The sequence below is a fragment of the Phaenicophaeus curvirostris genome, chromosome 3 (assembly GCF_032191515.1).
Source record: "Phaenicophaeus curvirostris isolate KB17595 chromosome 3, BPBGC_Pcur_1.0, whole genome shotgun sequence".
In the NCBI taxonomy this organism is placed as follows: Eukaryota; Metazoa; Chordata; class Aves; order Cuculiformes; family Cuculidae; genus Phaenicophaeus; species Phaenicophaeus curvirostris.
The window spans coordinates 49,847,591-49,873,465 of record NC_091394.1 but is presented as its reverse complement, the minus strand read 5'-3'; positions in this window follow the sequence as shown (position 1 = coordinate 49,873,465).

Here is a 25,875-nt window from a genome sequence, read left to right as displayed (position 1 = left end):
TGCTAGCCATGTTTCTGCCGTGGCTCAAGTGTGTTGGAAGCTGAACTGGCTGAGTTCATCAGCAGCCAGTCTCTACCTGCGCAAACTGTTTGTTTTCCTCCATCTGTGCTGGAGAAGAACTATTAAAATGCATTTCTGTGATTCACAAATTCCACTGTTAAATATTTCTTTTACAATGTTTTCGATACACACAGTTTCCTTGAGTTTCATCACAGATTTCACAGAAAAGCCTAGAGCAAAGCTGTATTTTTCTTTTTCTTTGCTTTCTTTCTTTTTCTTTCTTTTTTTTTTCAGTCTAGTTGTTTCCTGAAGTACAGGCTTGCTTGTCGCAACAGACCAGGTTGCTCTGGACTAACCTATTTCCTTCAGAGCTGATTCAAAGCCTGTGGCTGGGTCAGAGCACCAATGGAAATTTCAGACTCTGCACAAAACAGAAAGACTGTGGACAAGCCAAAGCAACAATTGGTTTCTTTTTAAAATAACACTTTGTGTAAAATTGCCTGTAGTAGTTTCTTGGCTGCAGAACTGCTGAACCCTTACGAAGGCAGCATTGCTGCTCCAATCTGTACAGTCTCCATCACTGCTCACAGGCCTGCCTTTTGAATAGCATTACTGGTAGTGAAATTTATTTCAGAACAGTTGGCGATCAGAGGGAACATATTTATACACAAATCTGTGATTATTTCATCCAGAAAGCCCCTTTTATCTGAGCATGGTTGTAGGATGCACTGTAAGAGCATTGACTTGTGGAGAGGAAGAGCTTGATGTTTGACAGAGTTAGCTGCTTTTCTGTGCTGGGAGTCGAGATGGTTCTCAGTCTCCTGAGATTTGGTGCTGGTTGTTGCTTAATTTTTTCTCTCTCTCAGCTTCCATTGAAAACATAGGTTTAAAACCCACTCTCTGTCTTGAGTTAGTATTTTCTCAGTGCATCCCTAGACATAGCACAAGTGAAATGTGATGGAATAAATACTTGCAGAGACTTTTGCTGTGGTGTGTCCAGTCAGTCCTCTCAGGCGGCAACAAGCACATGGCTGTGAAAATAGCTGTCGAGGGAAACAGGTATGGACCAATTCACCTGGGTTTCAGGATAAAGTTGAATTATTTAATTTTCTCCCAAAGCAAGAAGCTGTCTTCAGAAATCAAGCATGTGTTATGTGTTTAAAAAGTATTGTGGAAGGCCAGGGCCACATAGAATCTGGAACCTCTGAAACATTGGAGAGTCACTGGGTGATGTGTTTCAGCCACTTTGGGGATGTGACCATGGCAGCGACCAGTAGGCTGTCAACTGCTTTCCCTAATTTACCTGAGCCAATTTGCCTACTTGTGTTTGCTATTGAAAAGCCTCTAAAGCATGGCTCACGACAAAAGAACAGACTCATCTTTCATTGCAGAAGAATGGTACTGTTATTTTTCTGCTCAGGAGATGTAAGCAAATTTGTGTGAAATGCCCAGTTCTGCAATTGTGACCATTATGGTCATCAATACTCTTGTAGGATTAAAGCTATTACTGGTGTCCAGATTTCTGTCTGTGCTTTTGTGTCCCATGGCTACGCTTCACACCTCTCTACAGTTCCCCTTATCCATAAGCCTTCCAGTTTTTCAGATTTCTAAGCAAATACACTCCAGAGTAAAAAAATGTCAAGTAGTCCTATTTGGAAGGTAACCCCTCAGAAAAACTCACTTGACGTAAGATAATATAAGTGCCCTGATTTAAATCAGTTCCAAAGTCTCCTGATTCTCTCATCCCTAGGCACATGGTAGGGCACCCACTCATGTGCAGTGTCCCTGAGTTCTGCAGCTTGATGGTCAATTGTCTTGATTTTCTGCTATACTTGAAAGTGGGTAAAATCACTACATCTTTTTTCATGTAAGACAACATCATCCTGAACAAGGTATAAGGAAACAGACAGACAAAAAGCTTCTTATTAGAGAAAAATACTCACATATCCAGTTTCTCTCCTACTTAAGACCTTGTTTTCTGTATGTAATTTGATGCTGGAAGCTGCATGGATTATGGTAAAGGCTGCATGCACAGGTTGAGGTGTACATTGTTTCTGCCTACCCTTTTCCCCAATTTTTCCTCATTTTCACCTTCATCTTCTATTCCTCTTGCTGCAAGTTCAGAAGCTCAATTGTAACTTACATTGTTGACATTACACATTTGCCAAGTTTTGGTATTTCAGTGTTCATGGGCTCTGGTTTCATTCAGTTTCCCCTATGTGCTTATCCCTTTTATCTTTGGCCTTATTAATGTGATTGTCCTGTGACAACAGTTGCTGGAAAATGTACAGGAGGGCTGGAACACCCCTTTGCAGCACTACCATACCCCAGCAGGAGAGAGCAGGAGAGCCCATGCTGCTGTCCTGCCCTCTCCCGGACCAGTTATCCAGCTCAGCTCTGCTCCTGGCAGGGATATGGGTGTCTTCCCCAGGGATTAGCTCTCCTACCAATGTCCCAAAGCAACCCAGTCAAGCAGACTTCTGTAGTTCATTAAATACAAAACGGGCCAGTTTGTCTTCTATTTATTTCTTCTTTTATGCTGCTAGCTAGGGATCATCAATATGCAGACGGTATCTAACACTTGCAGATAAACTGCATCTGTACAGACTCATTCAGACATAGGCTATAAATACCCACTGCTTGTGCACAGACTGCCACCACGCTCCCTGGGTGCCTCTTCCAGGGCAGACTTTCCAGAAGACTTTTGGAAAGATCACCCCTGGACCCTTGTCCAGTGTCTAGACCGTGCTGGGACAAGACCTGAGATTTGCAGTTAGCAGCATGTGAATGCTGCTACGGCAGAGGCACTGACCACTTCTCCATTTCATACCTATATGGTTTCACTGCCGTGATTTAAGAAGTTTCCCCGTCAACCAGAACATAAATTACAGCCAGCACTCCGGTGCAGGACTCTGGGAGCCATCCAGGGTATTTCCCTTTCTAGAGATTTGTTTCCTCCAGAGCGACTTGCTAAAGTAATGCCTTCCTCCTTCCCACTGCCCTTGACTTCAACGTAAAGACACCGTTAACCTGGTGTTGCCCTTCTCTTAATCCTGACCTGGAAAAACGGAGCACGACATGAAGAAAGAGTTAAATAATTCATTTAGAGGTATTTAATTTTCAAAATCTTACCTAATCCGGCTTTCCAGTTTGCATTCATTCCCCCACCCCCCTGCTTTGTATATACCAGTTTTAGTCCTTTATCTCTCCTCCTTCTAAACATTTTACTGGGGTTTTGTTTTATACAGCTGAGAGGAATGCTGTTCTGATAAAACAGGGCTATAATCTCCTCAGGCTGCATTTCCTTAGTTCCCACTCTTCATCTGTAGCTTTTAAACAAAAAATCTTTACTAGATGAAAATAAAGACGGTGAATTTCAGTGGTACATTTAATAATTCATAAATCAAATGAAGTTCAAACAGGTTCAAAGTTTAAAAGTTTAAAAGTTTTGCTGAAGCTTTAAAGTTTAAACTGTCAGAGACTTTGACAAAAAACTTTTCCTGTCTGGAATATTTAGGATTGTTAAACTATATTACATGCATGGCTATTGCTACATCTTTTCAAGCAAAAAATTGTCTTCTAAAAGAATATTGATCTTATGTTTTCCTTAAGCAACTATTACATATGCAGCATAAAGAAGCATATTACTAGGGTAAAGAAGATTGCATATTGTACGAAGATTTTTCGGGGCAGCATAGTTTGGCCTGTAAGAAATCACTTGATTTATTAATGCTGCTACATGCTGGAGGGCTAGAAAAGGTCTCCTTTTAATGGCTTGGCCATTATAAAAGAAGAATTCAGGCTAGTGTACTCAACTACAAAGTCTGAAAGCATTAAGTTTTATGCATGATGCCCTTCCAAACTTTGGAAAACACCAAGGACCTGATTCTGTTCTTGCTTCTACAAGTGTCAGTACCAAAGTCAAAAAAAATGCCACTGAAACCAGTAAATTTGTATGTGATCTTGTTTATTCTGACTTAATTTCATTAATATATTCAGGAGTCTCTTTATTCATATTTTTATCATTCTGAAAGCATTTAAAGTATTTTCAGAAATATATTCATTTCATTCATAGCATTTCTGAATGCAATTATAGCTCTAAATGTAATTCTGTGAAATTAATATGTTATAAATAGCACATTAGGCAAATGCTTGTACCTAAAAAGAGGGACAAATTTCCCTTGGGGAAAAACTGGCATGGCATCAGAGGGACCCCAGAAGCATCCGGTGACTATGGCTCAGGCACAGCATGTGCCTAAGCACCATCAATAAGCCTAGAATTAGCCATCTTTCCTTCAGTAAAAATAACAAGCACTGTATCTGTCACTATTAGCCTCTAAAACTAATTTAGTTTTCATGAATGAGCTCACGAAGTAAGCTGTTTGTTATGGTAAAAGCAGAAGCATTAATGGCTTTAAATGGCTTTAACTGATAATAGTCTGATAGGTGGGGTAAATGGAAATAGGTGTTACATGTGCCTTGGTTTCTCAGGGAAATCAGGACTGGAGAGAATGAAGCAAGGGAAAAAGGCAATCTGCCGTTCCTGATGCAGTTTAAGTAGGAAATCTGTGTCTCGAACCACTTCTGAAACAGAGTTATTTTTGACTCTGAAGCACAGACGAGTTGCTGAGAGTTCAGCAAAGAGCAGACTCATGTTCTTCCATCAGTCAGGAACCCCTTACTCCTTCTAATAAGTGCAGATTTTTTCCAGCAAGCAGCAGGGAATGTTATGCACGTCACAAGACTTTTCTCCAGCCTCTTGGACTGCTTCTCCCTTACTGAAGTCAACAGTGAATAAAGGACAGTTTCCCAGCGTCCTACTCTAGTGGATTTTTTTTCCCCCTAGGGCCCATTGGAATAGCGTGTGAATTGTGGTGTGAATAATCTGCAATACATGCTCACAATGTGTCATTTTGCCTGCCAGGGGATGGTTTGCAAAAAGTCAGTAAAGGAGAAATATCAAACTGGCCAAATAAAGTTGTTTAAAAACCATGCATTTGTGGGATAGTGTTCACTCAATGCAATTAATAAAACTTAGGATACATCTAGCTAAGGACTAAGTGTCCTCAAGTTAAATACATGTAACGAGTAGTAGTGGCAGAACCCGAAATGCAGCATTCGGAATGAAGGCTGAACCTGTCATGAGGGAAGAGGGCTAGGTGCTTCCAAAGGACAGTCCAAAAACATGCGCATGCTGAGCTGGAAGCCACCTGTGAGATGAAAGCCCTAGCACAAGGTGGATACAAACCCTAATTCATCACCTCCCCATCACCCAGGGGCTTCAGATATCTGAATTAAGGTCAGTAATATGGGAGTTGTGCTTGGGTGGAGGAACTCCTCTGCTTGGTGACAGAACTGAGGGAGGAGATGAGCAGGCTGAGGACCATCAGGGAGTGTAAGAGGGAGACTGACCACTGCAAAAACACCCTACTGCTCCTTGTCTCTAACCCAAGAGGCCAAGGCAGACATGCCTTGCATCACAGCGGATTCCCCATCCTCCCTCTATTCATGCGAGGAGAGAAATTTAGGGGGTGAAGGGGAATGGCAGCAGGTTCCTGCCTGGCACATTGGGCATCTCCTCTGTGCTATCCTCAGCCTCCTGGGTTCCTTTGTGCAGTAGATATGAAGCTCTGCAAGTGGAACCAAACCTCACTGAGGATGATGGGTCTCGCAGCCTAGAAATGTTCCCTAGGTTAAGACACACTAGGCAATCCATCAAAACGGCCTCTGTTATGAAGAGGCAGGTTATTGTCATAGGGGACTCCCTTCTAAAGGGAACAGAAGGACCAATTTGTAGACAGGACCCATTGCACAGGGAAGTCTGCTACCTAGCTGGAGCCTTGATTAGAAATATAGAAAGGAAACTTCCAGCTCTGGTCAGGCCCATAGATTATTATCCTCTATTGATTTTCAAAATAGGCAGTAATGAAATCCAAACAAGAGATCTGAGAGCAATTAAAAGGGACTTCAGGGCCTTGGGACGTATGGTGAAGAGATTGGGGGCACAGGTAGTGTTCTTGTCTGTCTTTCCAACTACAGGGAATGATGAGGGGAGGAATAGGAAGAACCAAGAAGTAAATACCCAGCTTCGAACTTGGTGTAAGGAGCAAAACTTTGGGTTCTTTGATTATGGGTTGGCCTGCACAGCACCAAGCTTGCTGTCCAAGGATGGGGTTCACCTGTCCCCAAGGGGCAAAAGGATACTCACCAAGAAGACAGCAGGGCTCATTAACAGAGCTTTAAACTAGATGTGAAGATGGAGGAGGATAAAACCAGGCTTGATAGAAAAAAGCCTGGAAATGGCACTTCAATGTCTAAGGAATCATAGAATCACAGAATCAGTAGGTTGGAAAAGACCCACTGGATCATTGAGTCCAACCATTCCTATCAAACACTAAACAATGCCCCTCAGCACCTCATCCACCCGTCTTTTAAACACCTCCAGGGAAGGTGACTCAACCACCTCCCTGGGCAGCCTGTTCCAGTGACCAATGACTCTTTCCGTGAAAATTCTTTTCCTAATGTCCAGCCTGAACCTCTCCTGGTGGAGCTTGAGGCCATTCCCTCTCATCCTGTCCCCTGTCACTTGGAAGAAGAGGCCATCTCCCTCCTCTCTACAACCTCCTTTCAGGTAGTTGTAGATAGCAACAAGGTCTCCAGTGGTGGGCTGGTGAGGACATTTGGTCTGCCACCTCAGAGGAAGTCAGGCATAGCACTTCAAATGGCAGCAAAAATGTAAAGATTACTGATTGGCTAGAAAATTCAGAGTAGTGACTTAGAAGTTAAGACTATTCCCCTTAGGAGTGTAGCAGGATCAACATCCCAGCTGAAGTGCATCTACACCAATGCACGCAGCATGGGCAATAAACAAGAGGAACTAGAAGTAGTTGTAAGGCAGGAAGACTATGATACAATTGCCACCACGGAAACATTGTGGGATTACTCATGTAACTGGAGTGCTGCTACGGCTGAATATAAACTCTTCAGGCAGAATAGGTGAGGAAGGAGAGGCAGTGGGGTAGCCCTCTACGTTCAAGAGTGTTTTGGTGGCCTTGAGCTTGATGACGGTGATGACAGGGTTGAATGTCTATGGGTAAAACCAGTGGACCACCTAACAAGGCAGATATTGTGGTGGGAGTCTGCTATAGACTACCCAGTCAGGAAGAAGAGACTGATGAGTTGGTTATTCTACAAGCAACTGGGAGAAGTCTCACGATTGCTAGCCCTTCTTCTTGTAGGAGACTTCAACTTACCAGATGTTTGCTGGAAGTGCAATACAGCAGAGAGGAAACAGTCTAGGAGGTTCCTGGAGTGTGTGGAAGACAACTTCCTGACACAACTGGTGAGTGAGCTAACTAGAGAAGGTGCCCTGCTGGACCTGCTGTTTGTGAACAGGGAAGGCTTTGTGGGAGACGTGACATTTGGAGGACGCCTAGGGCATAGCGATCACAAGATGATTGAATTCTCAGTTCTAGGAAAAGTAAGGAGAGGGATCAATAGAACAGCCACCTTGGACTTCCAGAGGGCAGACTGTTCAGAAGGCTGGTTGATAAAGTTCCGTGGGAGTCAGTCCTTAAGGCCAAAGGAGCCCAAGAGGGATGGGTGTTCTTTAAAATGGAAATCCTGGCAGTGCAGGAACAAGCTGTCCCTGTGTGCCTGAAAATGAGCCGGTGGGGAAGAAAACCAGCCTGGCTAAGCAGAGAAATCTGGGTGGATATCAGAAAAAACAGGAAACTATATGAGTTTTGGAAGAAGGGGCAGGCATCTCAGGAGGACTACAGGGATGAAGTAAGATCATGTAGAGAGAAAATCAGAAGGGCTAAAGCCCAACTAGAACTTTGATTGGCCAATTCTGCAAAAGATAATAACAAATCTTTCTGCAAATATATCAACAACAGAAGGAGGCCCAAGGATAACCTCCATCCTTTACTGGATGAAGGGGGAACAATAGTGACAGAGGATGAGGGTATGGCTGAGGTACTTAATGCCTTCTTCACTTCAGTCTTTAATAGCAAGGTAAGATGTTCTCTGGATACTCAGCCTCACTGCCAGAAGACAGGGAGGGAGAGCAGAACAATACTCCCATGATCCATGAGGAAATGGTTAGAGACCTGCTCAGCCAATTAGACATTCACAAGTCTATGGGGCTGGATGGGATCCACCCAAGGGCATTAAGGGAGCTAGTGGAGGTGCTTGCCAAACCCCTTTCCATAATCTACCGGCAGTCCTGGAAGACTGAGGAAGTTCCACTTGACTGGAGGCTGGCAGATATTGCCCCCATTTACAAGAAGGGCCAGAGGGATGATCTGGGAAACTAAGACAAATCAGTCTGAGCTCCGTGCCAGGGAAGGTCATGGAACAGGTCATCTTGAGTGCTATCGCACAGCACATGCAAGACAACCAGGTGATCAGGCCTTTCAGCATGGGTTAATGACAGGCAGGTCCTGCCAAACTAACCTGATCACCTTCTATGACAAGGTGACCTGCTTAATGGATGAGGGAAAGCCTCTGTGTGTTGTGTACCTGGACTTCAGTAAAGCCTTTCACACTGTTTCTCACAGCATTCTGCTTGAGAAACTGGCTGCCACAGGCCTGGACAGGCGCACGCTCTGCTGGGTGAAAAACTGGCTGAATGGCCAGGCCCAAAGAGTTGTGGTGAGTAGAGTTAACTCCAGCCGGTCACAAGTGGTGTCCCCCAGGGCTCAGTGCTGGGTCCAGCTTTGTTCAGTATCAATATCAATATCAATATCAATATCAATATCAATATCAATATCAATATCAATATCAATATCAATATCAATTACTTGGATGAAGGGATTGAATGTACCCTTAGTAAGTTCATGGGTCACACTAAGCTGGGAGGAAGCGTCAGTCTGCTTGAGGGTAGAGAGGGTCAACAGAGAGATCTGAACAGGCTGGATCTGGAACAGTCTGAGGCCAACAAGATCAGGTTTAACAAGGCCAAATAGAGTCCTGCGCTTGGGACACAACAGCCCCATGCAGAGCTACAGGCTGGGGGAAAAGTGGCTGGAAAGCTGCCTGGCAGAGAAGGAGCTGGGGGTGTTTGTTGACAGCGACTGAACATGAGCCAGCAGTGTGCCCAGGTGGCCAAGAAAGCCAAAACCATCTTGGCTTGTATTTGAAACAGCATGGCTAGCAGGATGAGGGTAGTGATTCCATCCCTGTACTCAGCATTGGTGAGGTCACACCTTGAATACTGTGTTCAATTTTGGGCCCCTCGCTACAAGAAAGACATTGAGGTCCTGGAGCGTGTCCAGAGAAGAACAACAAAGCTGGTGAAGGGGATGGAGAGCAAGTCTCATGAGGAGCAGCTGAGGGAACTGGGGCTGTTTAGCCTAGAGAAAAGAAGGCTGAGGGGAGACCTTATCACTGTCTACAACTACCTGAAAGGAGGTTGTAGAGAGGTGGGTGTTGGTGTCTTCAACAAAGTGATAGGTGATAGGACAAGAGGGAATGGCCTCAAGTTGTGCCAGGGGTGGTTCAGATTGGACATTAGGAAAAACTTCTTCACTGAAAGGGTTCTCAGGCCCTGAAGCAGACTGCCCAGGGAGGTGGTTGAGTCACCATCTCTGGAGGTATTTAGAAGATGGGTAGATGAAGTGCTTAGGGATATGATTTAATAGTGGACAGGGATTCTATGATTCTATGAATATGGTGCCACTGTCCCTACAGGGTACTTTGGAAGCTAGGTGCCTGCAGATTTTCTGTTACAAGTCTCTAGGATTAGGCAGCTGAACTGTGTTTTCCATCGCACGATTTTGGGTTTAAAAGTTTGAAGTCCCTCTATGCTCTTTTTGGACCTGTCACCTAAGCATAATAACATGACCTGGCAATGTCTTGCCCATAATAGAGTTTTGTCTCCTTTCTGTGACAGTTTATCATCATCAACTTAGAACTGACTTCCTTTGCTATCCTAAATGCCATTGAATTACTGAATAGCTCTTTTATAACTTGCCACCTGGGAAGAGCCAGTGGTCATCTTATGACAAGGGTATAAATAAACTGCAGTTCATGATTTCTAACAACTAAAGCAGTCAACATAAATAGGTTGTATGGAGCTTTTTTTATTTCAGGGACTGCTAACTTGTACGGCCACTGTCCCAGCTGCTCCTTGCACGTTGTGCTAAATTAAAAGCCTCCACAAGCCCTGAGGCAGAGGGAAATCCAGCATCCATACAAACCAAACAATGCTACAAGATATCTTGTGCCTAATTTCCAGGCCACAGCTCTCTGGGGAGCACACTGCATTCTGCTGGTTGCTTGTGTCTTCAGTACCCTCCCTGGTCTGCTTCTCTGGGGAGGAAAAGGGCTCGTTCGTACACAAAAAAACCCAAAACGGGTAGGGCACACCAAAAAGGGAATTTCGCCAAGGAGCTCTACAGACATCTTTCCTTGGTGGCAGAGGGAACTCGCATTCCTTTCCCAGGTTATAGCTTGTTTGATTCCTGTGTTTAGAAATTGTGGGCAACTTGTGTCCAAGGCTGAATCAAGGAAGGGACCTTTTTGTCCTGTGATGGGTCCAGTGCTAGAAAGCATAGAAAGCATGAACATAGCTCTCACTATAGAGGAGTTCTAGCAACATAATTTGCAATGTCTAGGACTCTCACTATGTGCTTGTTACTAGGCCAGGTGGGGCTCTCAGACAGGTCAGGATAGAGTTCTAGTATAGTCTGGGTTAACAGTTTAGGGATGAATAAAAAGCTGACCCCAAGAACTGTTGCAGAAACGAATTTCTTTCAGCATGTTGGATGAGAAGACTAATCTGGTCAAGCTCAGAAAAGCAAGTAAGATCAGCTTCCCGTGTGTTAGCCAGCACCCTGGTACCAGGCTGCAGAAAACAGAAAGCAAACATCTGTCTGCTGGCCCTCAGAAGCACTTCGTTTCCTCTGGGAGGTGTTCTTCAAGAAGTGTGATATCTCCTTAACCACATACTCCCTCCTTTTAACACTGGTAGCATCTGTCTAACAGAGCGTGATGCTGCAGGGCGCGCAGGAAGATGCAACCTAGAAATCCTTCTGGGCTACTGTTCCTCGCCTATCTGCAAGGCGACCTCCAAATCTGACAGCTTCCAGCAGATTCGTTGCCTACATGCAGCAACAGTTTTGCAATACTCTTCAGTCACTGCTGTAGCAGGAGTGCAGGAGCAATGGGATACCGGAGGAGCCAAAGTGGCCCTTGAGCTGGTGTTTTTGAGGACTTCTCCTCAGTGCTGCACTCCTTAAAGTTGGTGCCACTGGAGTGAGTCTGGGAATGTTCCCCACACCCAGGCAAGGAGCAAGAGGAGATCAGCTTCACACTCACTGCAGGAAAACTTCACAACGCCCAACTTTTAGCTGACTCCTACCATTTAAAAGAGTTTAGGGATGAGACCACTGAAATCTAATGTGGCTACTTTGGATGTCTGATGAATGAGTCCTGTTACTGTAATGCACCAGCAGATGTTGGCACGCTCACATTTTGGTGAGCTATTCGGTTTAGGTGATACGGGCTTTGGAGAGTTATTGTATTTTTTTGCACCACACTTGGAGATAGAGCTGTGCCCTCTGACTAGCTTTAATGAAGCAAATGTCTGAGGTCTGTGTCTGTTTCACAAATGCTTAACCTATTTTAATATATCACTGTACGGTAGTTGAAGCCTCTGGGTTTTGAAGACAAAAAGATAAGTTTCCTGGGAAACATTCAGATTTTACTGGTCTTCTCAAAGGAAATAAATTCTGCATTTTGTAACAATCATCACCACCATACTTAGGTGACCAAACCGAACAAAACAAAAACCTGAAAATATTCTGAAAAATCCATCAAATCTGAAGCAAAGAATGCAGTGACAGAGGTTCTTCTGGACCTGGACTTTGATCACAATGAATCACAGTGTGTCACATTAAACCAGCTTACACCACTGTATTTTAACAAGGATATTGTACTGAAATGGCATTAGGTGAAGGGGCTTTTTTTATACTCTGTGACTTTGGCAGTGAAACCCCACACTAAACCAAAGACCCCTATGGCACAAGACATAGGATGAAGCTGAAATAAAGAGGAGAAACCCGCAGAAAAGGAAGTAGTTCTTCTGGTGCAGTGAATTTCTGTGCATACTTTGCTGGCCTGGGCCACCAGAGTGACAAAGGAGAAGGTGCCTGAGCTATCCCACCAGCAGTCCCCCAGCCTGTCACCAGAGGGACTGGGAGGTGGTATGCAGGGAACAGTGGATCCTACATGGCATTCTCCTCTCCCAGCACAACTTGTCAGCTTTCAGAATTCAGCTGGTGGATGTGTGCTCCCTGAATTTCTTTAAGCCCTTCCCAGACCTGTGTAGGCTTCATCCCTCCATTACATGCCAGGGGGAACAAGTGCCATCATTTCATTCTGCATTTATGCAGGAGAAAAGGATCTCCTTTTGCTTGTTTGACACTGGACTTTCATGAGGTTTGCTTGATGAAGAGTTTGCACTGCTGGCCTGGGAGTTTCGCTGCCTGCTGTGGAAGGGTAGGGTGGGGTGGGCAGGTCCCATCAGAGACAAGTGGCGAGGCTCCTGGGCTGTGGTATCTTGCCCTCCTGCCTGGCCCCAGCGCTGGCCACATACAAGTTGGGGAGGTCCTCCTCCACCTCTGTGTTCACTGTTCACTTGGTTTGATTTCCAGCCTAGTGGAAGAAGACAGGATGGCCAAGACCTGTCTTAAGGTCACTTTAAGCTTCTGTGGGAACATAACTTTCATTCTAGAAATGTGACAGTCATTCTCTATTCACTTTTTTTCATACCAATTATTTTTCTGTATATATATTTTTTTTCCTATATAATCTCTTCTCCCAGAAGAAGCAAATAGATTTCCAAGAAAAATCTTTCTGAAGGGACACTGATGGTTTAACCTCAGTGCAGCACTGCCAATTTTAATGACCTTTGGTCCCCTCCACTGAAAATAGCCTCCTGAAATCAATGGGATTCCCTGCAGAATCATGCTTTCTCCAGTGTTAGTCAAGATCTTGCTTGCAAGTGCCACAAGCAACCCCAGACATCCATCTGCATGACTTCACTGAAGCCAGTGACGCAAAACCAAGCCATGGATCTTTCTGCAGCCATTTCTGTAATCATTAGTGCTGTGCTCTGAGGCTGCAGCACTACTGCTCTAGGGAAAATCTGAAGACCATGGGGTGGCATGTGTGTGCTTAAGAAGCCTTTGGGCAGTAGACTTTCCATTTCCAGGTGAAGGAGGTAGAAAGAGCCCAGAAGGTTCTCAGTCTCATTTTGAGCCTCCAACAACTTTCCTATCCTACCCTCCATCTTTTCAATTATGAAAACAGAAAATCTGCCACAGAGGTAACCCCTTTTCAAAACACAAGGGGATGTCCCAGATCTCCCAGTCTTTCTCTCATAACTCTTTACTCCAGCACTCAGGACAGCTGGCTGGAAAAGGACTTCATGAACTCCAGGTGCCGGAGACCCCCCCGAAGCCTGTGCATCCCTGTAGTCTACCCCTTGTGTTTTTAGAAGAGTTTTGCCAGATCTTCTGAGCCAGGGCCTGTGGTTTTGGAAGAGGAAATGTTATTTGTCTCATAATACAGACATCAAATACAAACAAGGGAGCTGCAGTTCCTGGCATGAAAGCTTTTTGTAGCAATTTACTATCCGATGTCCTTATAATTAATGAGGGGTAAAAGCACTATTTTTAGTGCAGCTAAAATGAGCTGTAAGTTATTAGAGAAAGACATGTTGTGTAACATATGTCTATGTATCATTTTACCAAGAATTTGTATTAGATTGCTAGAAATTGCAGGGAAATGATTTCCAGAGTATTCCAACTGCTCTGGATGCTCTTTGATATGTGAAGTAGAAAACAACCTACAGCTTAGCTGCCTGACTGGCTAATTACACCAAAACCTTCAGAAAGCTGAATTACTATAATGTAAATCCAGACTACACATTGCAAGAAAGATGTGGCCAAGCGCATTTCAGGTGTGACAAGCTTGAAGTCATTGAAATTAATTAGGACAAGAGGTGGAAAATGGGAAAAGGAGAACATTGCCAGTGACAGAATTGACATAATGTGTTTCCTTTAACAGGGGGGATTAACTTAGCTTTTAGAGCACATTTATGGCAGGAGGGGCTGGGCAGGGCTTGGAGGTGCAGGCATGAGCCCTGTTGCAGGGTTTTGTCTTGCTACTATTGCTGAGTTAGTCAGCTGTCTTGCAGGATTTGCCTCCTATCTGCTTTTGGTTTAGTGTGTTGTCACACATTATTCAGCATCAATTGCCCATCTTGGAAAACGGAGAGCCACAATCCAGCTCTCTGGGTGTCTGATCCATTGTTTCAGCACCAGCTGTCCAGATACATGCCAAAAGAAACCCCCAAATCCTGCCACCAAGTAACAGCTTTCTTTTCAAAGAAGCAGCGTAAAACCTTTTTTGCTCTTCTCTTGAGATGGTGCACATTCTTCCCTACATAACAATGTTGTTTTCTTGTCTGGTAATGTTGTACACACTGTTGGACCTATTTGCTATGCAATTCACTTCATAAAAGTCAGCAACCTGTTGAAGCAATTAGCCATATTTGCTTAAGAGACGCCCAGCACTGGAATTGCTGGTAGAGTGTATTACGGGTCAGAGTTACAATATTGACCAGGATCTGAGGGGAACCTTGTACAATCACATTAACTATTCCTATTTATGACTCCTAACCTAGCTAACATAAATACAACTACTCTTAAGAGACAGAATTGCGAAGTAGTTCTGTATAAGCTATACTGCATGAAGTTGACGTGCAGCCAAGTTGAAGACGAAAGGATGGGGGAGTGGATCCTTGAGACACAGATTACTTCAGATGCTAGGCAAAAGCTCTGACGCTGGCTTGAACATCAAGTGTCCCTGCCCAGACACCAACATGGTCTTGAGGGAGTGCTCCAGCACTGAGTATAAGGTCACCAGCCCTGGCTTGGTGCCTTGCTGCCCGGAAGATTTGTCTGTGCCTGGAGAGTTTTCATCTGCATCTTCCGCATGCCTCCCAGCCAGATGGCACAATGTGAGGCCAGAGCACATTTGGCACAGGTGTAAGAGACAAAACATTTAGGGAATCTGTGTGACTCTACCTTCACCAGAAAGTAAGGCAAAGGTAAAAAGAGTAGGTATTCATTATGGGAGAAAAAAAAAGTGTCTGTTATGGAGGACAGCCCTCAGAACACAAGTCGGACAATGGAAATGGCAGTGGGATTTTTCAAAGCACGAAAGTAGCTTAGCAACACATATTTATTTCCTGTTTTAGAAAAGGTGCTATGAAGGCATGAATTCCTATGAGATGAATCATATATAAAAGACATGCATTGTTTAGCTTTGAAATTGCACATGGAATACCAGTGAGATAATTCTGCATATACTTTCCTCCATTCATGTAGACCTGACAGGTTGATCACCTAGCGTGCATGCATCCAAACACAGTATGAAGTTGGAAAGTCCTTGCAGAAGAGTATTTAATGTCTTTCCTCATACACTTTTCTGTCAGTGGCACAACAAGACGCATGTGTAGATGCATCTTACAGAAAAGTAAATCCGTCCAAGAGCTTATATTGGTACATGAGAAAACCAAAGTTATAAATCTCCTCTGTGTTCCTATTTAGTAATTAATCATGTAATAACTTACTTCCAGGAGTCCATGATCTGAAGAAGATGGCTATTACAGTGTTGGTTTTGTCTGGAAAAGTGTAAAGCTCAATGATTCTGAAATTATGTTACACTGAAATCAAAAGAAAATTCAACCATACTAAGAAAGTTACCATTTTTTAATTTATGTGAATACTTCTTCACTTTCATGGTGATCTTCTATTTTCAAAACCAACGATGCTGTTTCTGACAGGTCAAGTCCAAGTAGGCATAGCTTTACAAGTTGCATTGATGATATTTATTGTTCAGCTATGGGCACAAGAACTTTAGTGGTCTTGAGCAAGATGAAGTCTATAGCTCTGTCCATAATCATACAGATATTGTTCCATTTGTGTTGAGAGATATTTATTGACTCTTAGCTATTTATATGAGGTCATCAACCTTTCAAACAGGTCCCTTGCTTGAAAATTTATTGCCATGTTACATTGCTTGACTAAAAATAATTAACTTTCTGCAACACTATTTAATGACACTGCCAAGCTACCAATAATGTGAAACAGAAATACTTTTTGCTCACTGAGCTATTTTTTGAAAAAGAGAATATTTTTTAAAAAATCCATACAAGCATAAAAATATTCCGATTCTGTACCTGAATTTACCCGGTCCTGTAACTGCAGTACCCACACCACCTCCTAATCTTTAATATATTTGTCTCCTCAACACCTTTATGAAAGAGTGAAAGGATTTTTTTTTTCAATAGATGCATGTCTGAGACATGGAACAAATGGGAATGGACATGGCATGGGCATGGACAGATTCTTGAGATGCTGCAGGCAGGATTAGTGTAGATCAGCAGTAAAATGTTATAAAAAGCAGTTCTTGCAGCAAAATGCCCAAGTATATAGCTAGTTTTTCACCCCATGGACAATGCTCAAAGCAACTCTTGGTAATTACTCATAACCAAGTGACTTGTTCTCCCTGTTGTAGTGATTATTAAAAAAAAATCACCTGTCTACCTGTGCAACTGTCTATACCTGGGTGTATCTGGGCACACCTTTAGCTCTCTCACATGATACTTCCTGTAGTTTCACAATGGGAAACTGCTCTGTAGCAAGCACTTGCAGGAGCTTTCCTGGAGGAACCAAACACTGCAGCCTAATGGATAAATTATGAAGGAAGGAAGCATGGCTAGAAATAAAACTACACTCTGGAATTTTAGCAATTGATTAAGAATAAATATGGCACCTGAGAGCTGAGTGAGGATGTGGAATAATGCCCTTTTCAAGGTCTCCCAGATAGTTCATCCTCATTAGCTATCTTGAAAAACATGAGAAAATGGGATTTTTCCATGTTCTTCTATTCGCAGAATCACGGAATCACAGAATCACAGAATCAGTAGGTTGGAAAAGACCCACTGGATGATTGAGTCCAACCATTCCTATCAATCACTAAACCATGCCCCTTAGCACCTCATCCACCCATCTTTTAAACACCTCCAGGGAAGGTGACTCAACCACCTCCCTGGGCAGCCTGTTCCAGTGACCAATGACCCTTGCCGTGAAAAGTTGTTTCCTAATGTCCAGCCTGAACCTCCCCTGGCAGAGTTTGAGCCATTCCCTCTTGTCCTGTCCTGTGTCACTTGGGAGAAGAGGCCAGCACCCTCCTCTCCACAACCTCCTCTCAGGTAGTTGTACAGAGCAATAAGGTCTCCCCTCAGCCTCCCCTTCTCCAGGCTAAACAACCCCAATTCCCTCAGCCACTCCTCGTAAGACTTGTTCTCCAGCCCCTTCACCAGCTTTGTTGCTCTTCTCTGGACTCGCACCAGAGCTCCAACAACCTTCTTGTGGTGAGGGGCCCAGAACTGAACACAGGATTCGAGGTGCCGAGTACAGAGGGAGAATGACCTCCCTGGACCTGCTGGCCATGCTGTTTCTGACACAAGCCAAGATGCCATTGGCCTTCTTGGCCACCTGGGCACACTGCTGGCTCATATTCAGTTGCTGTCAACCAACACCCCCAGGTCTTTCTCCCCCAGGCACCTTTCCAGCCAGTCTTCTCCCAGTCTGTAGCACTGCACAGGGTTGTTGTACCCCATGTGCAGGACTTGGCATTTGGCCTTGTTAAACCTCATGCCATTGGTCTCAGCCCAGCGGTTCAGCCTGTTTAGATCCCTTTCCAGAGCCTCCCTACACTCCAGCAGATCCACACTTCCACCCACCCTAGTATCATCTGCAAACTCGCTAAGGGTGCACTCGATGCCTTCATCCAGGTCATTGATAAAGACATTGAACAGGGCTGGACCCAGCACTGAGCCCTGGGGAACCCCACTTGTCACTGGCCTCCAGTTACAAGTAGTTCACTTTGATAAAGGTGTACTTAAAATGGAATTAGCAATTTAACCTCTCTTTGGTAATTACCTTCTCACTTGTAGAATCAAAGCTTGGTCTTAAGTATCAAAGATTCGTTCTTTCCTAACACCTTCAGTCTCCCTGTCCCTGGCAGAAGGTGGGAGATGGTTCAGCCCAAGGCAGAGCCACAAGCTTAGGAAAGAGGACTGACAGTTTCTCTTGTGTCTACCCTTGCTCCAAGGCTGCTCCAAGCAGCCCTGTGTGTCGGTGGCTCCGCATCTAGCACTAGTGCTCAGCAGCCATTTAGAAATTCAATACCCAGGATTTCTGGCTTGCTCAGTTCTCTCTAAGTTAATGTGCACACAATTTTACAGCCAGTTTCAACCCAAGTCACTAATGATGGTAATAAATGTCTTCTAATTGCGTTAAGTCAGATGTAATTGGATGTTTTGAAGAAAGAAGATGACCAAGACAAATTAGATCTATGAAAATATGAGATTAAATTCTGCTTTCACTTGTAGCAGCCTTATTTGAGTATCAGAATTGGTGTCTTTGTACTGCTGATTTACATATATCTGTATTTATGAAGTATCTATGCATGTATAGAATAGATTTTGTTGTTTTTAAAAGCAGAATTTGCCTTGTTCTCAAAGGAAATGGGAATTCACTGCTCAGTTCACACATGTCCCAGAGGTACACATGTCCCTGGGAGGCAGGCGTTCCTCACTCCAGCCACTTCCCACTCTGCCTCTGGTCATCACCTGCAGAGTCCTTACAAAGTGAAAGTTGCTCTTTATGGCTGAGTTTAAGGGGAAATAAATCCAACCACAGGCTTTGCACATGTTAATAGGAGATGGACAGCACTGCTGTGCCTGCAAAGCGTGCTCTGAATGAAGGAGAAAGCTGCTTGTATGTGTTGGAGCAGTTGATAAAACTGACTTTGGATATTCTTAGGATACTCTGTGCTTCCTTACCCTACCTGCCTATGCCACAGCCCTTTGCTAGTGACACCCAAAGCATGCATGTCTACCACGTAATAAAGCATTACTGACATGAGAAATGGAAAAACTGACAAATGTGTGTTAAATTCAGGGCTGATGGGATTTTGCCTGAAAGTTCGAGAGTCAATGGCCTCTGTAAAAGCATGAACCTTCCAGAAGATGTTAGTCATGTCTTTACATGAGCCAATTCAGGTGATGTGATTCCATTTTGAGGGGGATGGCTAATGTGACAGACTTCAAAAAGAATTATAGCTATGCAAAAGATGTATTCTGTGACAGAAACAAATGCCAGGAAGCTAATGTCAGGAAAGCCCTGCGTAGCGCCTAGTGCCCATGTACATTATGAAGTGTCATCTCTTAGACTTACAAAGCCGTCCAGGGAGCCCTGAAGGCTGCGTGGCCCAGCTTCCTGCCCAAAACAGGGCCACAGAAGCATGGAGCAGCAGGTAGGAATTAAGATTTGACTGACCAGTAGCTTATTCTACTGAGAGTCCTAGAAGAATTAATATAAATGATTATACAGTATGATAATAATTTAGATTATTTAATTGAATAATTTAAAATATTCCAAATCAGTGAAAGTGAGCTTTATTAGCCTGAAAAATAAATGGAGCAGTAAGCTTAGCTGTTGCAAGAACAGGGATGCTGTACATCAGGGTCGCAGATGTCATGTGCTCCTCCACACTGATATTCTATACAGGTCTGGGTCTCCACTGCCTCTGAAAAAAAATATGAAAGATGAAAATGCCCAAGCAACTGTCCAGTGTAACTGCTGCAGCAGTATGCATGATAGCAAGAGGGAGAAATTGCTTTCAGATGGACTAGGTGTCTCACCTAAAGAATAAGTTAGCATCATCAAGTTTCTTTCATGTTCGAGACTGTGATTCATTTGAAAAAGTGTCACAGAAGAAAGTGAGACTTCAGCAATGGAGTCTAGATCATCACTTGTTAAATCTGGTTTAGCATCCCAAGTGGGAAGGACTTACAGTCACTTATATCTGCCTTCAAACATGGGCACAGGCTGAGGACTCCAAGTATAGCTCAGCAAAAAAAAAATGAATGCCTCTAAAGGACACTTGTCCCAGCGAGTCTGGCAGCAGTTCAGTATCATATTCTGAATATCTGCCCAGCCTCTCTTAAGTTTTTATTAATTCAAATGTGTTGAACTTACAGGAAGAAAAGCTTCATCACATCTCGCTTTGTTTTGACCATTGCTTTGATATGGCATATGCACAGATTTGTATTACTGAAGTCCAAAAACACGTAAATTCGCTTGTGCCCAAGGATGTGAATCCTGTAAGGTCCTGTGCTGAATGCAGCCTAGGTAAAATTTTTGCAGGGCAAGAAAAAAACCCAACTGTAAGGCTGATCACTTAAAAGACTGAATGTTTTGTTCCTCTTCCTTCAGCACAAGCTGCCCTAGCCAAGAATATTGACCTGAATAACAAAAGGGATGGCTAAAGGGGAAGTGCAAGATGAGGCTTGACATCCTCCAGGCCTGAACCTAAATTACTTTCTGCAGCTAAAGCTGCTATTGTTGCTAAAGAGCCTGTTGTCAGTTCAGGGACCCAGGAGCAAGCCTGCACTTATTGCTTGAAATCCAAGGAGAGTAAATTACTGGAGTTACAATGGGAAAAAGTGTTTTGTCATCTGAGAAACCCAGAAGATTGTCTCATTCACATATTTATGAAGGTGTATATTTTTCTAGATGCTATGGATTCACTCCTTAATGGCAACTGTCCTTTGAAAGCCCTGAAAATGTCTGAAATTGACCCAGGCAGACCATTAGACAGCTGTGCTGTCTGGAGGAGTGGAAGGAGCATAGCAGTCAGCGTCACTGGCTTGCAGTGCCTGGGACAGATGAGCCTTCATAGACTGCAGAGCAGAGAAAATGTCTCAGCTTGCACACCCCTCCATCCCCACTAGACAAGCACATCTTTCAGTTTCCAGTGGGCAAACTCAGAGCCTTTGCTCAGACTCAGTTACAGCACCTTAAGTATTAGATGAAATATCGAGCCAGCAACTGGCCAAAAATGCGTCTGCTGTAATTGCTCTGGACTTGATCTGGCACTGGACTGCGCAAGCGTTTTCTGCTCCCCCTTCCCACCCATCCATCACCTCCATCTACCCACCCCCATGCACAAAAGAAGGGACTTAAGTCTCAGATTGTGTTTCCCACGAAGGTAGAGGATGGTGGGTTAGTGGCTTCCTTCCTTACTGGGCAGTGGGCTGTGGGGCTCCCTTGGCCATGCAGTGGCAGGGGATGATGACGGAAGGAAGTGGATAACACAACCCATGGCCATCCTGCACACACCAGGGGGGCACAGAGGAAGAGTTAGAGGTTGTGAGCTCTGAATATCCGGGTTGGAGTATAAAAGCCAGGTGATACCAATCTCCAGATGGGGCCCAAGCTCCCCCGCAGCGCTGCTGCTGGGTCTGTGGGAACGGCTCTGGAGCTGACACCTTCCTACACCCCACAGGCAGAGCCTGCCGTCCTGCCGTCCTGCTGTCCTGCCATCCTGCCTGAACTGAGCTACAGGACCAAGCCGTTCAGACAAAATCCAGACCAGGCTTCAGCAGACCCCTGGATGAAGCAAGTGGTTGCTTTATTTGATGTTGTGACAGAAAAACTCAAACAAAAGACAGAGGGAGAAACTTCAAAATTGTTAATTTGCCAAATGATGCTCCCTCCCCCGCAAAAAAAACCCCAAGACAATGGTTGTATCCACACTGTCATTCATTCTATGGCTATATACCTATTATTTATATTAAAAACAAGTAGAGTTGCCAGGTAAATGTATCATTTATTATCTTCTAAATATAACCTTGCTGCTATATTCAGTCTGACTATTAAGTGAGCAGGGAAGAAACAGTCACTTGTTTTGGTGGGAAACATATATATTCCCAGGATTACAGTTTCTCTTTCATTTTAAATATTATAGAGAACAGGAAAAACACAGTGCCCCTCAATACTGCAGTGGAAATTACAACCTAAGCATTGTTGCAGTATTTAATGACACGGAAATCTGAAGGAACTGGGATAACATCTAGATCAGGTGAATTCGCTCATGAAATTCTCATTCACTCTTGTGGCATGTCTTTCACAAAACATATACCAGATTAACTAAAGGATTAAAAGCAAGGACAAAGAAAAAAAAAAAGAAAGTGAGTAAAAGTGTCACTAAGGTTTTGTGCTTAAACAGAGCTTTCCACCAGGCCACAGTGTGGTGTAGGAGAGACTTAGAATACTTTTTTGTTGTTGTTATTCACTTAGCTCATGGTTCAAAGATGAAACACTGGAGACATCTGTGCTGTGCTCTGCCCTATTTAAATCACTTCAGGACAAATCCAGCCCTGTTGTAAGTGGGTGTAACGCTGTTCAAGCCAGTGGAGTTGCACCTGCTTACACTAAGGCAAAATTTGGCTCAGTTTGGATCCAAATTAACTCAACATTTGGAAATAAAAATGAGAAGCTTGGCATATTCCAGCATTTCATCTGGAATCTCATAATGCCTGAGATTAGTTTATCTGCAGATTTACAGCTTGAAAAATATTTCATTCTGCTATCAACTCAGTCCAAAAATCTCCCTCTCCCTTCATCCATCCTCCCTTCTCTCCCTAGACAGGAGGATTGGTTCTGCACCGGCCCGTGTTGGCTTGGTGAAGCCAGTGGGAAACACAGCTAATAGCAGCACATCCTTTTTCTGATCTCCACAGTACTTCACAGGAGACAGATAGATTGTTACTGTTGGTAAGACGGGCCCTGCTGCGCTCATCTGCCAGCTTCTCCTCAGACCATAAGGATGTGAGCATCTGAGGATAAGGGATGCTTCCTGCACGGCAACATCTGGCATCACTGGGAAGGAGGAAGTCCTCTTCCCTCCCTGCTTTTCCTCTCTTAATTACTAAAATGCTGGTACAGAGGCTTGTGGGTGGAGGAGAGCAATTTCTCTTTTTTGAATTGTTTTTGCGGCTTTGTACATCTACCACATTTCTTTAGAAGACATAAAGGACAAGTAGTTAAGCCTGGAAACTGGTAATTGTTTTAATGGGTATCTCTCAAACAAACGAAAGCACAAGGAAATGTCAACTATCCTCCACATCAAACCCACCCGCACAGAAAAAGCCTGAATAAATAGATAGCCTGTGCAACGTGTTGGGAAAGGCAATAGACTCGAGCTTTCTCATACAAAGAAGGAAGTGAATTCCTGGATCAAGGATTCTCTCCTGAGGAGACCCTGCCCACAGCCCTGGGAAGTACAGAGTTACAGCCAGTTAATGCAATTTCTTGCTTAGCCCTCCAGAAAGAGTAGTCCAAGAAAGCACCCTGGAGCCTAAGAGAGTCTGGCTCAACAGAGCAGAGTCACTTCCATTATGCTTGGAAAAGAGCTGAAAGATAGATTAGCCTTTTTGTTAGCACATTTGTTATGTTTGAACATTGTTATATGTGCAGAGATAGGCATATGATAACCCACACAACCAAGTAAGCACACTGTCATGATCCAGGAAGGACTGCAAAACCACCAGTAATGTTTGCAGAACTGGTAGGTGGTAGGAAATGCTGGCTGAAGAAGACAAAAACCACAAATGGCTCAGCTGGGAGGATAGCAATGTGTTGGATTAAGTACTTGCAGAATCACAGAGTGGCTGAGGTTGGAACAGACCTCTGGAGGTCATCTGTTACAGCCTCCCTGCTCAAGCAGGGTCACCCCTAGAGCAGGCTGCCCAGGACCATGTCCAGACAGCTTTTGAGCTCTCTGAGGTGGGCGACTCCGCAACCTCTCTAGGCAGCCTATGCCAGTGCTCAGTCAATACTACCCTGGTAGCACCTCACAGGCCAGTATCTCTCCAGCCCAGTATTTCAGTCACAGAATTGTCATTTCAGCCTCATCTCAGTCCCTAGTAAGAGAACTGAGACGCTGCCTTGCCTGTGTCTTATAGCAGGTGGGTCACCTGAAGGGTCAGCAAGGTGCTGGCACCACCACAGCGCACATTGTCCAATTGCTTCCCTTTCAGTATCATAATTACATGAATATGTGGGTTATATCCATCCAGATTACAGCACAAACTTCATCCCTGAAAAATTAATAATCCAGATTCTCTCCAAGTGGAAAGAAAGAAGTGACTTGAGTAGAGCTTTACCTGGCTTTCATTAATAGACATGCTCCTGTCATCTCAGGCTTCAGAGCAGCATCTCCTGGTAAATGTTTGAGAATGGGCATTCTCACCACACCTTCATGTCTTATGGAAGGGAAATCAAGCACACTTTACAGCAAATCTACAGCAACACTCCTCATCTACCCCAAATCTCCAGCCAAATACAAGTTGGTCAAATTATTTACCTTGTCTTAGCCAGTATGTTGCTTTTGTCACTGTATGTTTTTTACAAAGACTCTTTTATTAAGCCTGTTTTATGGAGCTGAAGACAGAAGCTTGTTGGCAATATTGTCTGTGTCAGGAAAGGACTGAACACATTATTTGTAAAATAGTGAGACTTGGGTTTTCTGAAGGAAACTCTTAACAGCTGCCATGAAAGCTGTTTGAAAGAAATCGCTATTTGCCTATAACAATTTCATCAGCAATGAAGAACCTACTTTCAATCACAAATGGCAAACAGCTCATCTTCCAGGTCCTTTTTCAGTTTTCCTATTAAAAGTACATCAGATTATTTGCTATCAGCATGCAAATAACAGAGCTAGGATCAACAATGAGCTAAAGACGAGCACAAGGAAACAGGGCTGCACCAGCCAAACAGAGGGCAGCAAGAACCATCAAACCTTTTATTAAAGCAGATGTAAATTCCTGCTTGGTGAGAATCAGTGGGAATTTTGCCATTCACTTCAAAATGCTACAGTATCATCCTGAAGTGCTTGAATCTAAATGCAAAAAAATGCAAAAAATATAGCATTAACACTTCATAGGAGAACAAGATAAATTAGTTGGTCAGAAGAAATGAGATGTTACAACTTTTTTGTCTCTCAGGGATCTTTTGCAGGTGAGAACTTTTGTAAGTCTACTTACTGTTGTATTTAACTTTATGCAGGAAAGAAGTTAGTTTTTCATTTCTCCTTCAAATGTTCAGAAGTGATTTTTACACTCAGGAAGTCTGCATTAAGAAGAGATGAAAATTCAAGTCCATTGCACTGTACCTTGGACAGAAGAGTAACAAGAATTAACAACATCCTTTGAAGAATATCATCAGATTATTAATTCCAGGATCATTCATAATGGGAAGCTAAATCCTGCCATCAAGAAATTAAGTACCTCTTGTAATCAATGATTGTAGTATCTCTGGTTTTTCTCTCTATCTCTGTTTTTTCTCTCTATCACATGGACTGGGGGCAAGATCCAGCCAGCGTAACCTGGAAGAGCGATGATTTGTGTCACATTTCTTTACCAATATGTAAAATCTAGAAACTAATTTGTTCATCCTAGTTTCTGATGACATTTGTATTGGTTGTGTCTTCTAACTTGAGTTTAGGGGTTTTTTATGTTTCACAAAGATGTGAAATAGAGCCACCAAGTTTCTTGTCATCGGAGTCCAGGGTCCCTTGAAACCACATATTTTGATGTCTGGAAAATACCCAGAAAGCAGTATTTTTGTCTTTCCTTCAGATATCTGTGGAACAAGCCTATCAGTCTGTACAGCTCATAGAATCGCAGTCTGCCAGCTTGGAAGGGACCTCTAGGATCATCTGGTCCAACCTTTTTAGCTGATATATTGTTTAAATTAGTTGACCCAGCACCCTGTCAAGTTGAGCCTTAAAAGTGTCCAGTGGACCCTTAGAGGAATCTGCTGCTTCCCTTGGGATATTATTCCAATGTTTAACTGTTCTGAGGGTGATTTTTTTTTTTCTGGAATCCAATCAGAATCTTTCCAGAAGCAGTTTATACCCATACCTTGTCTTTTCCATGTGACT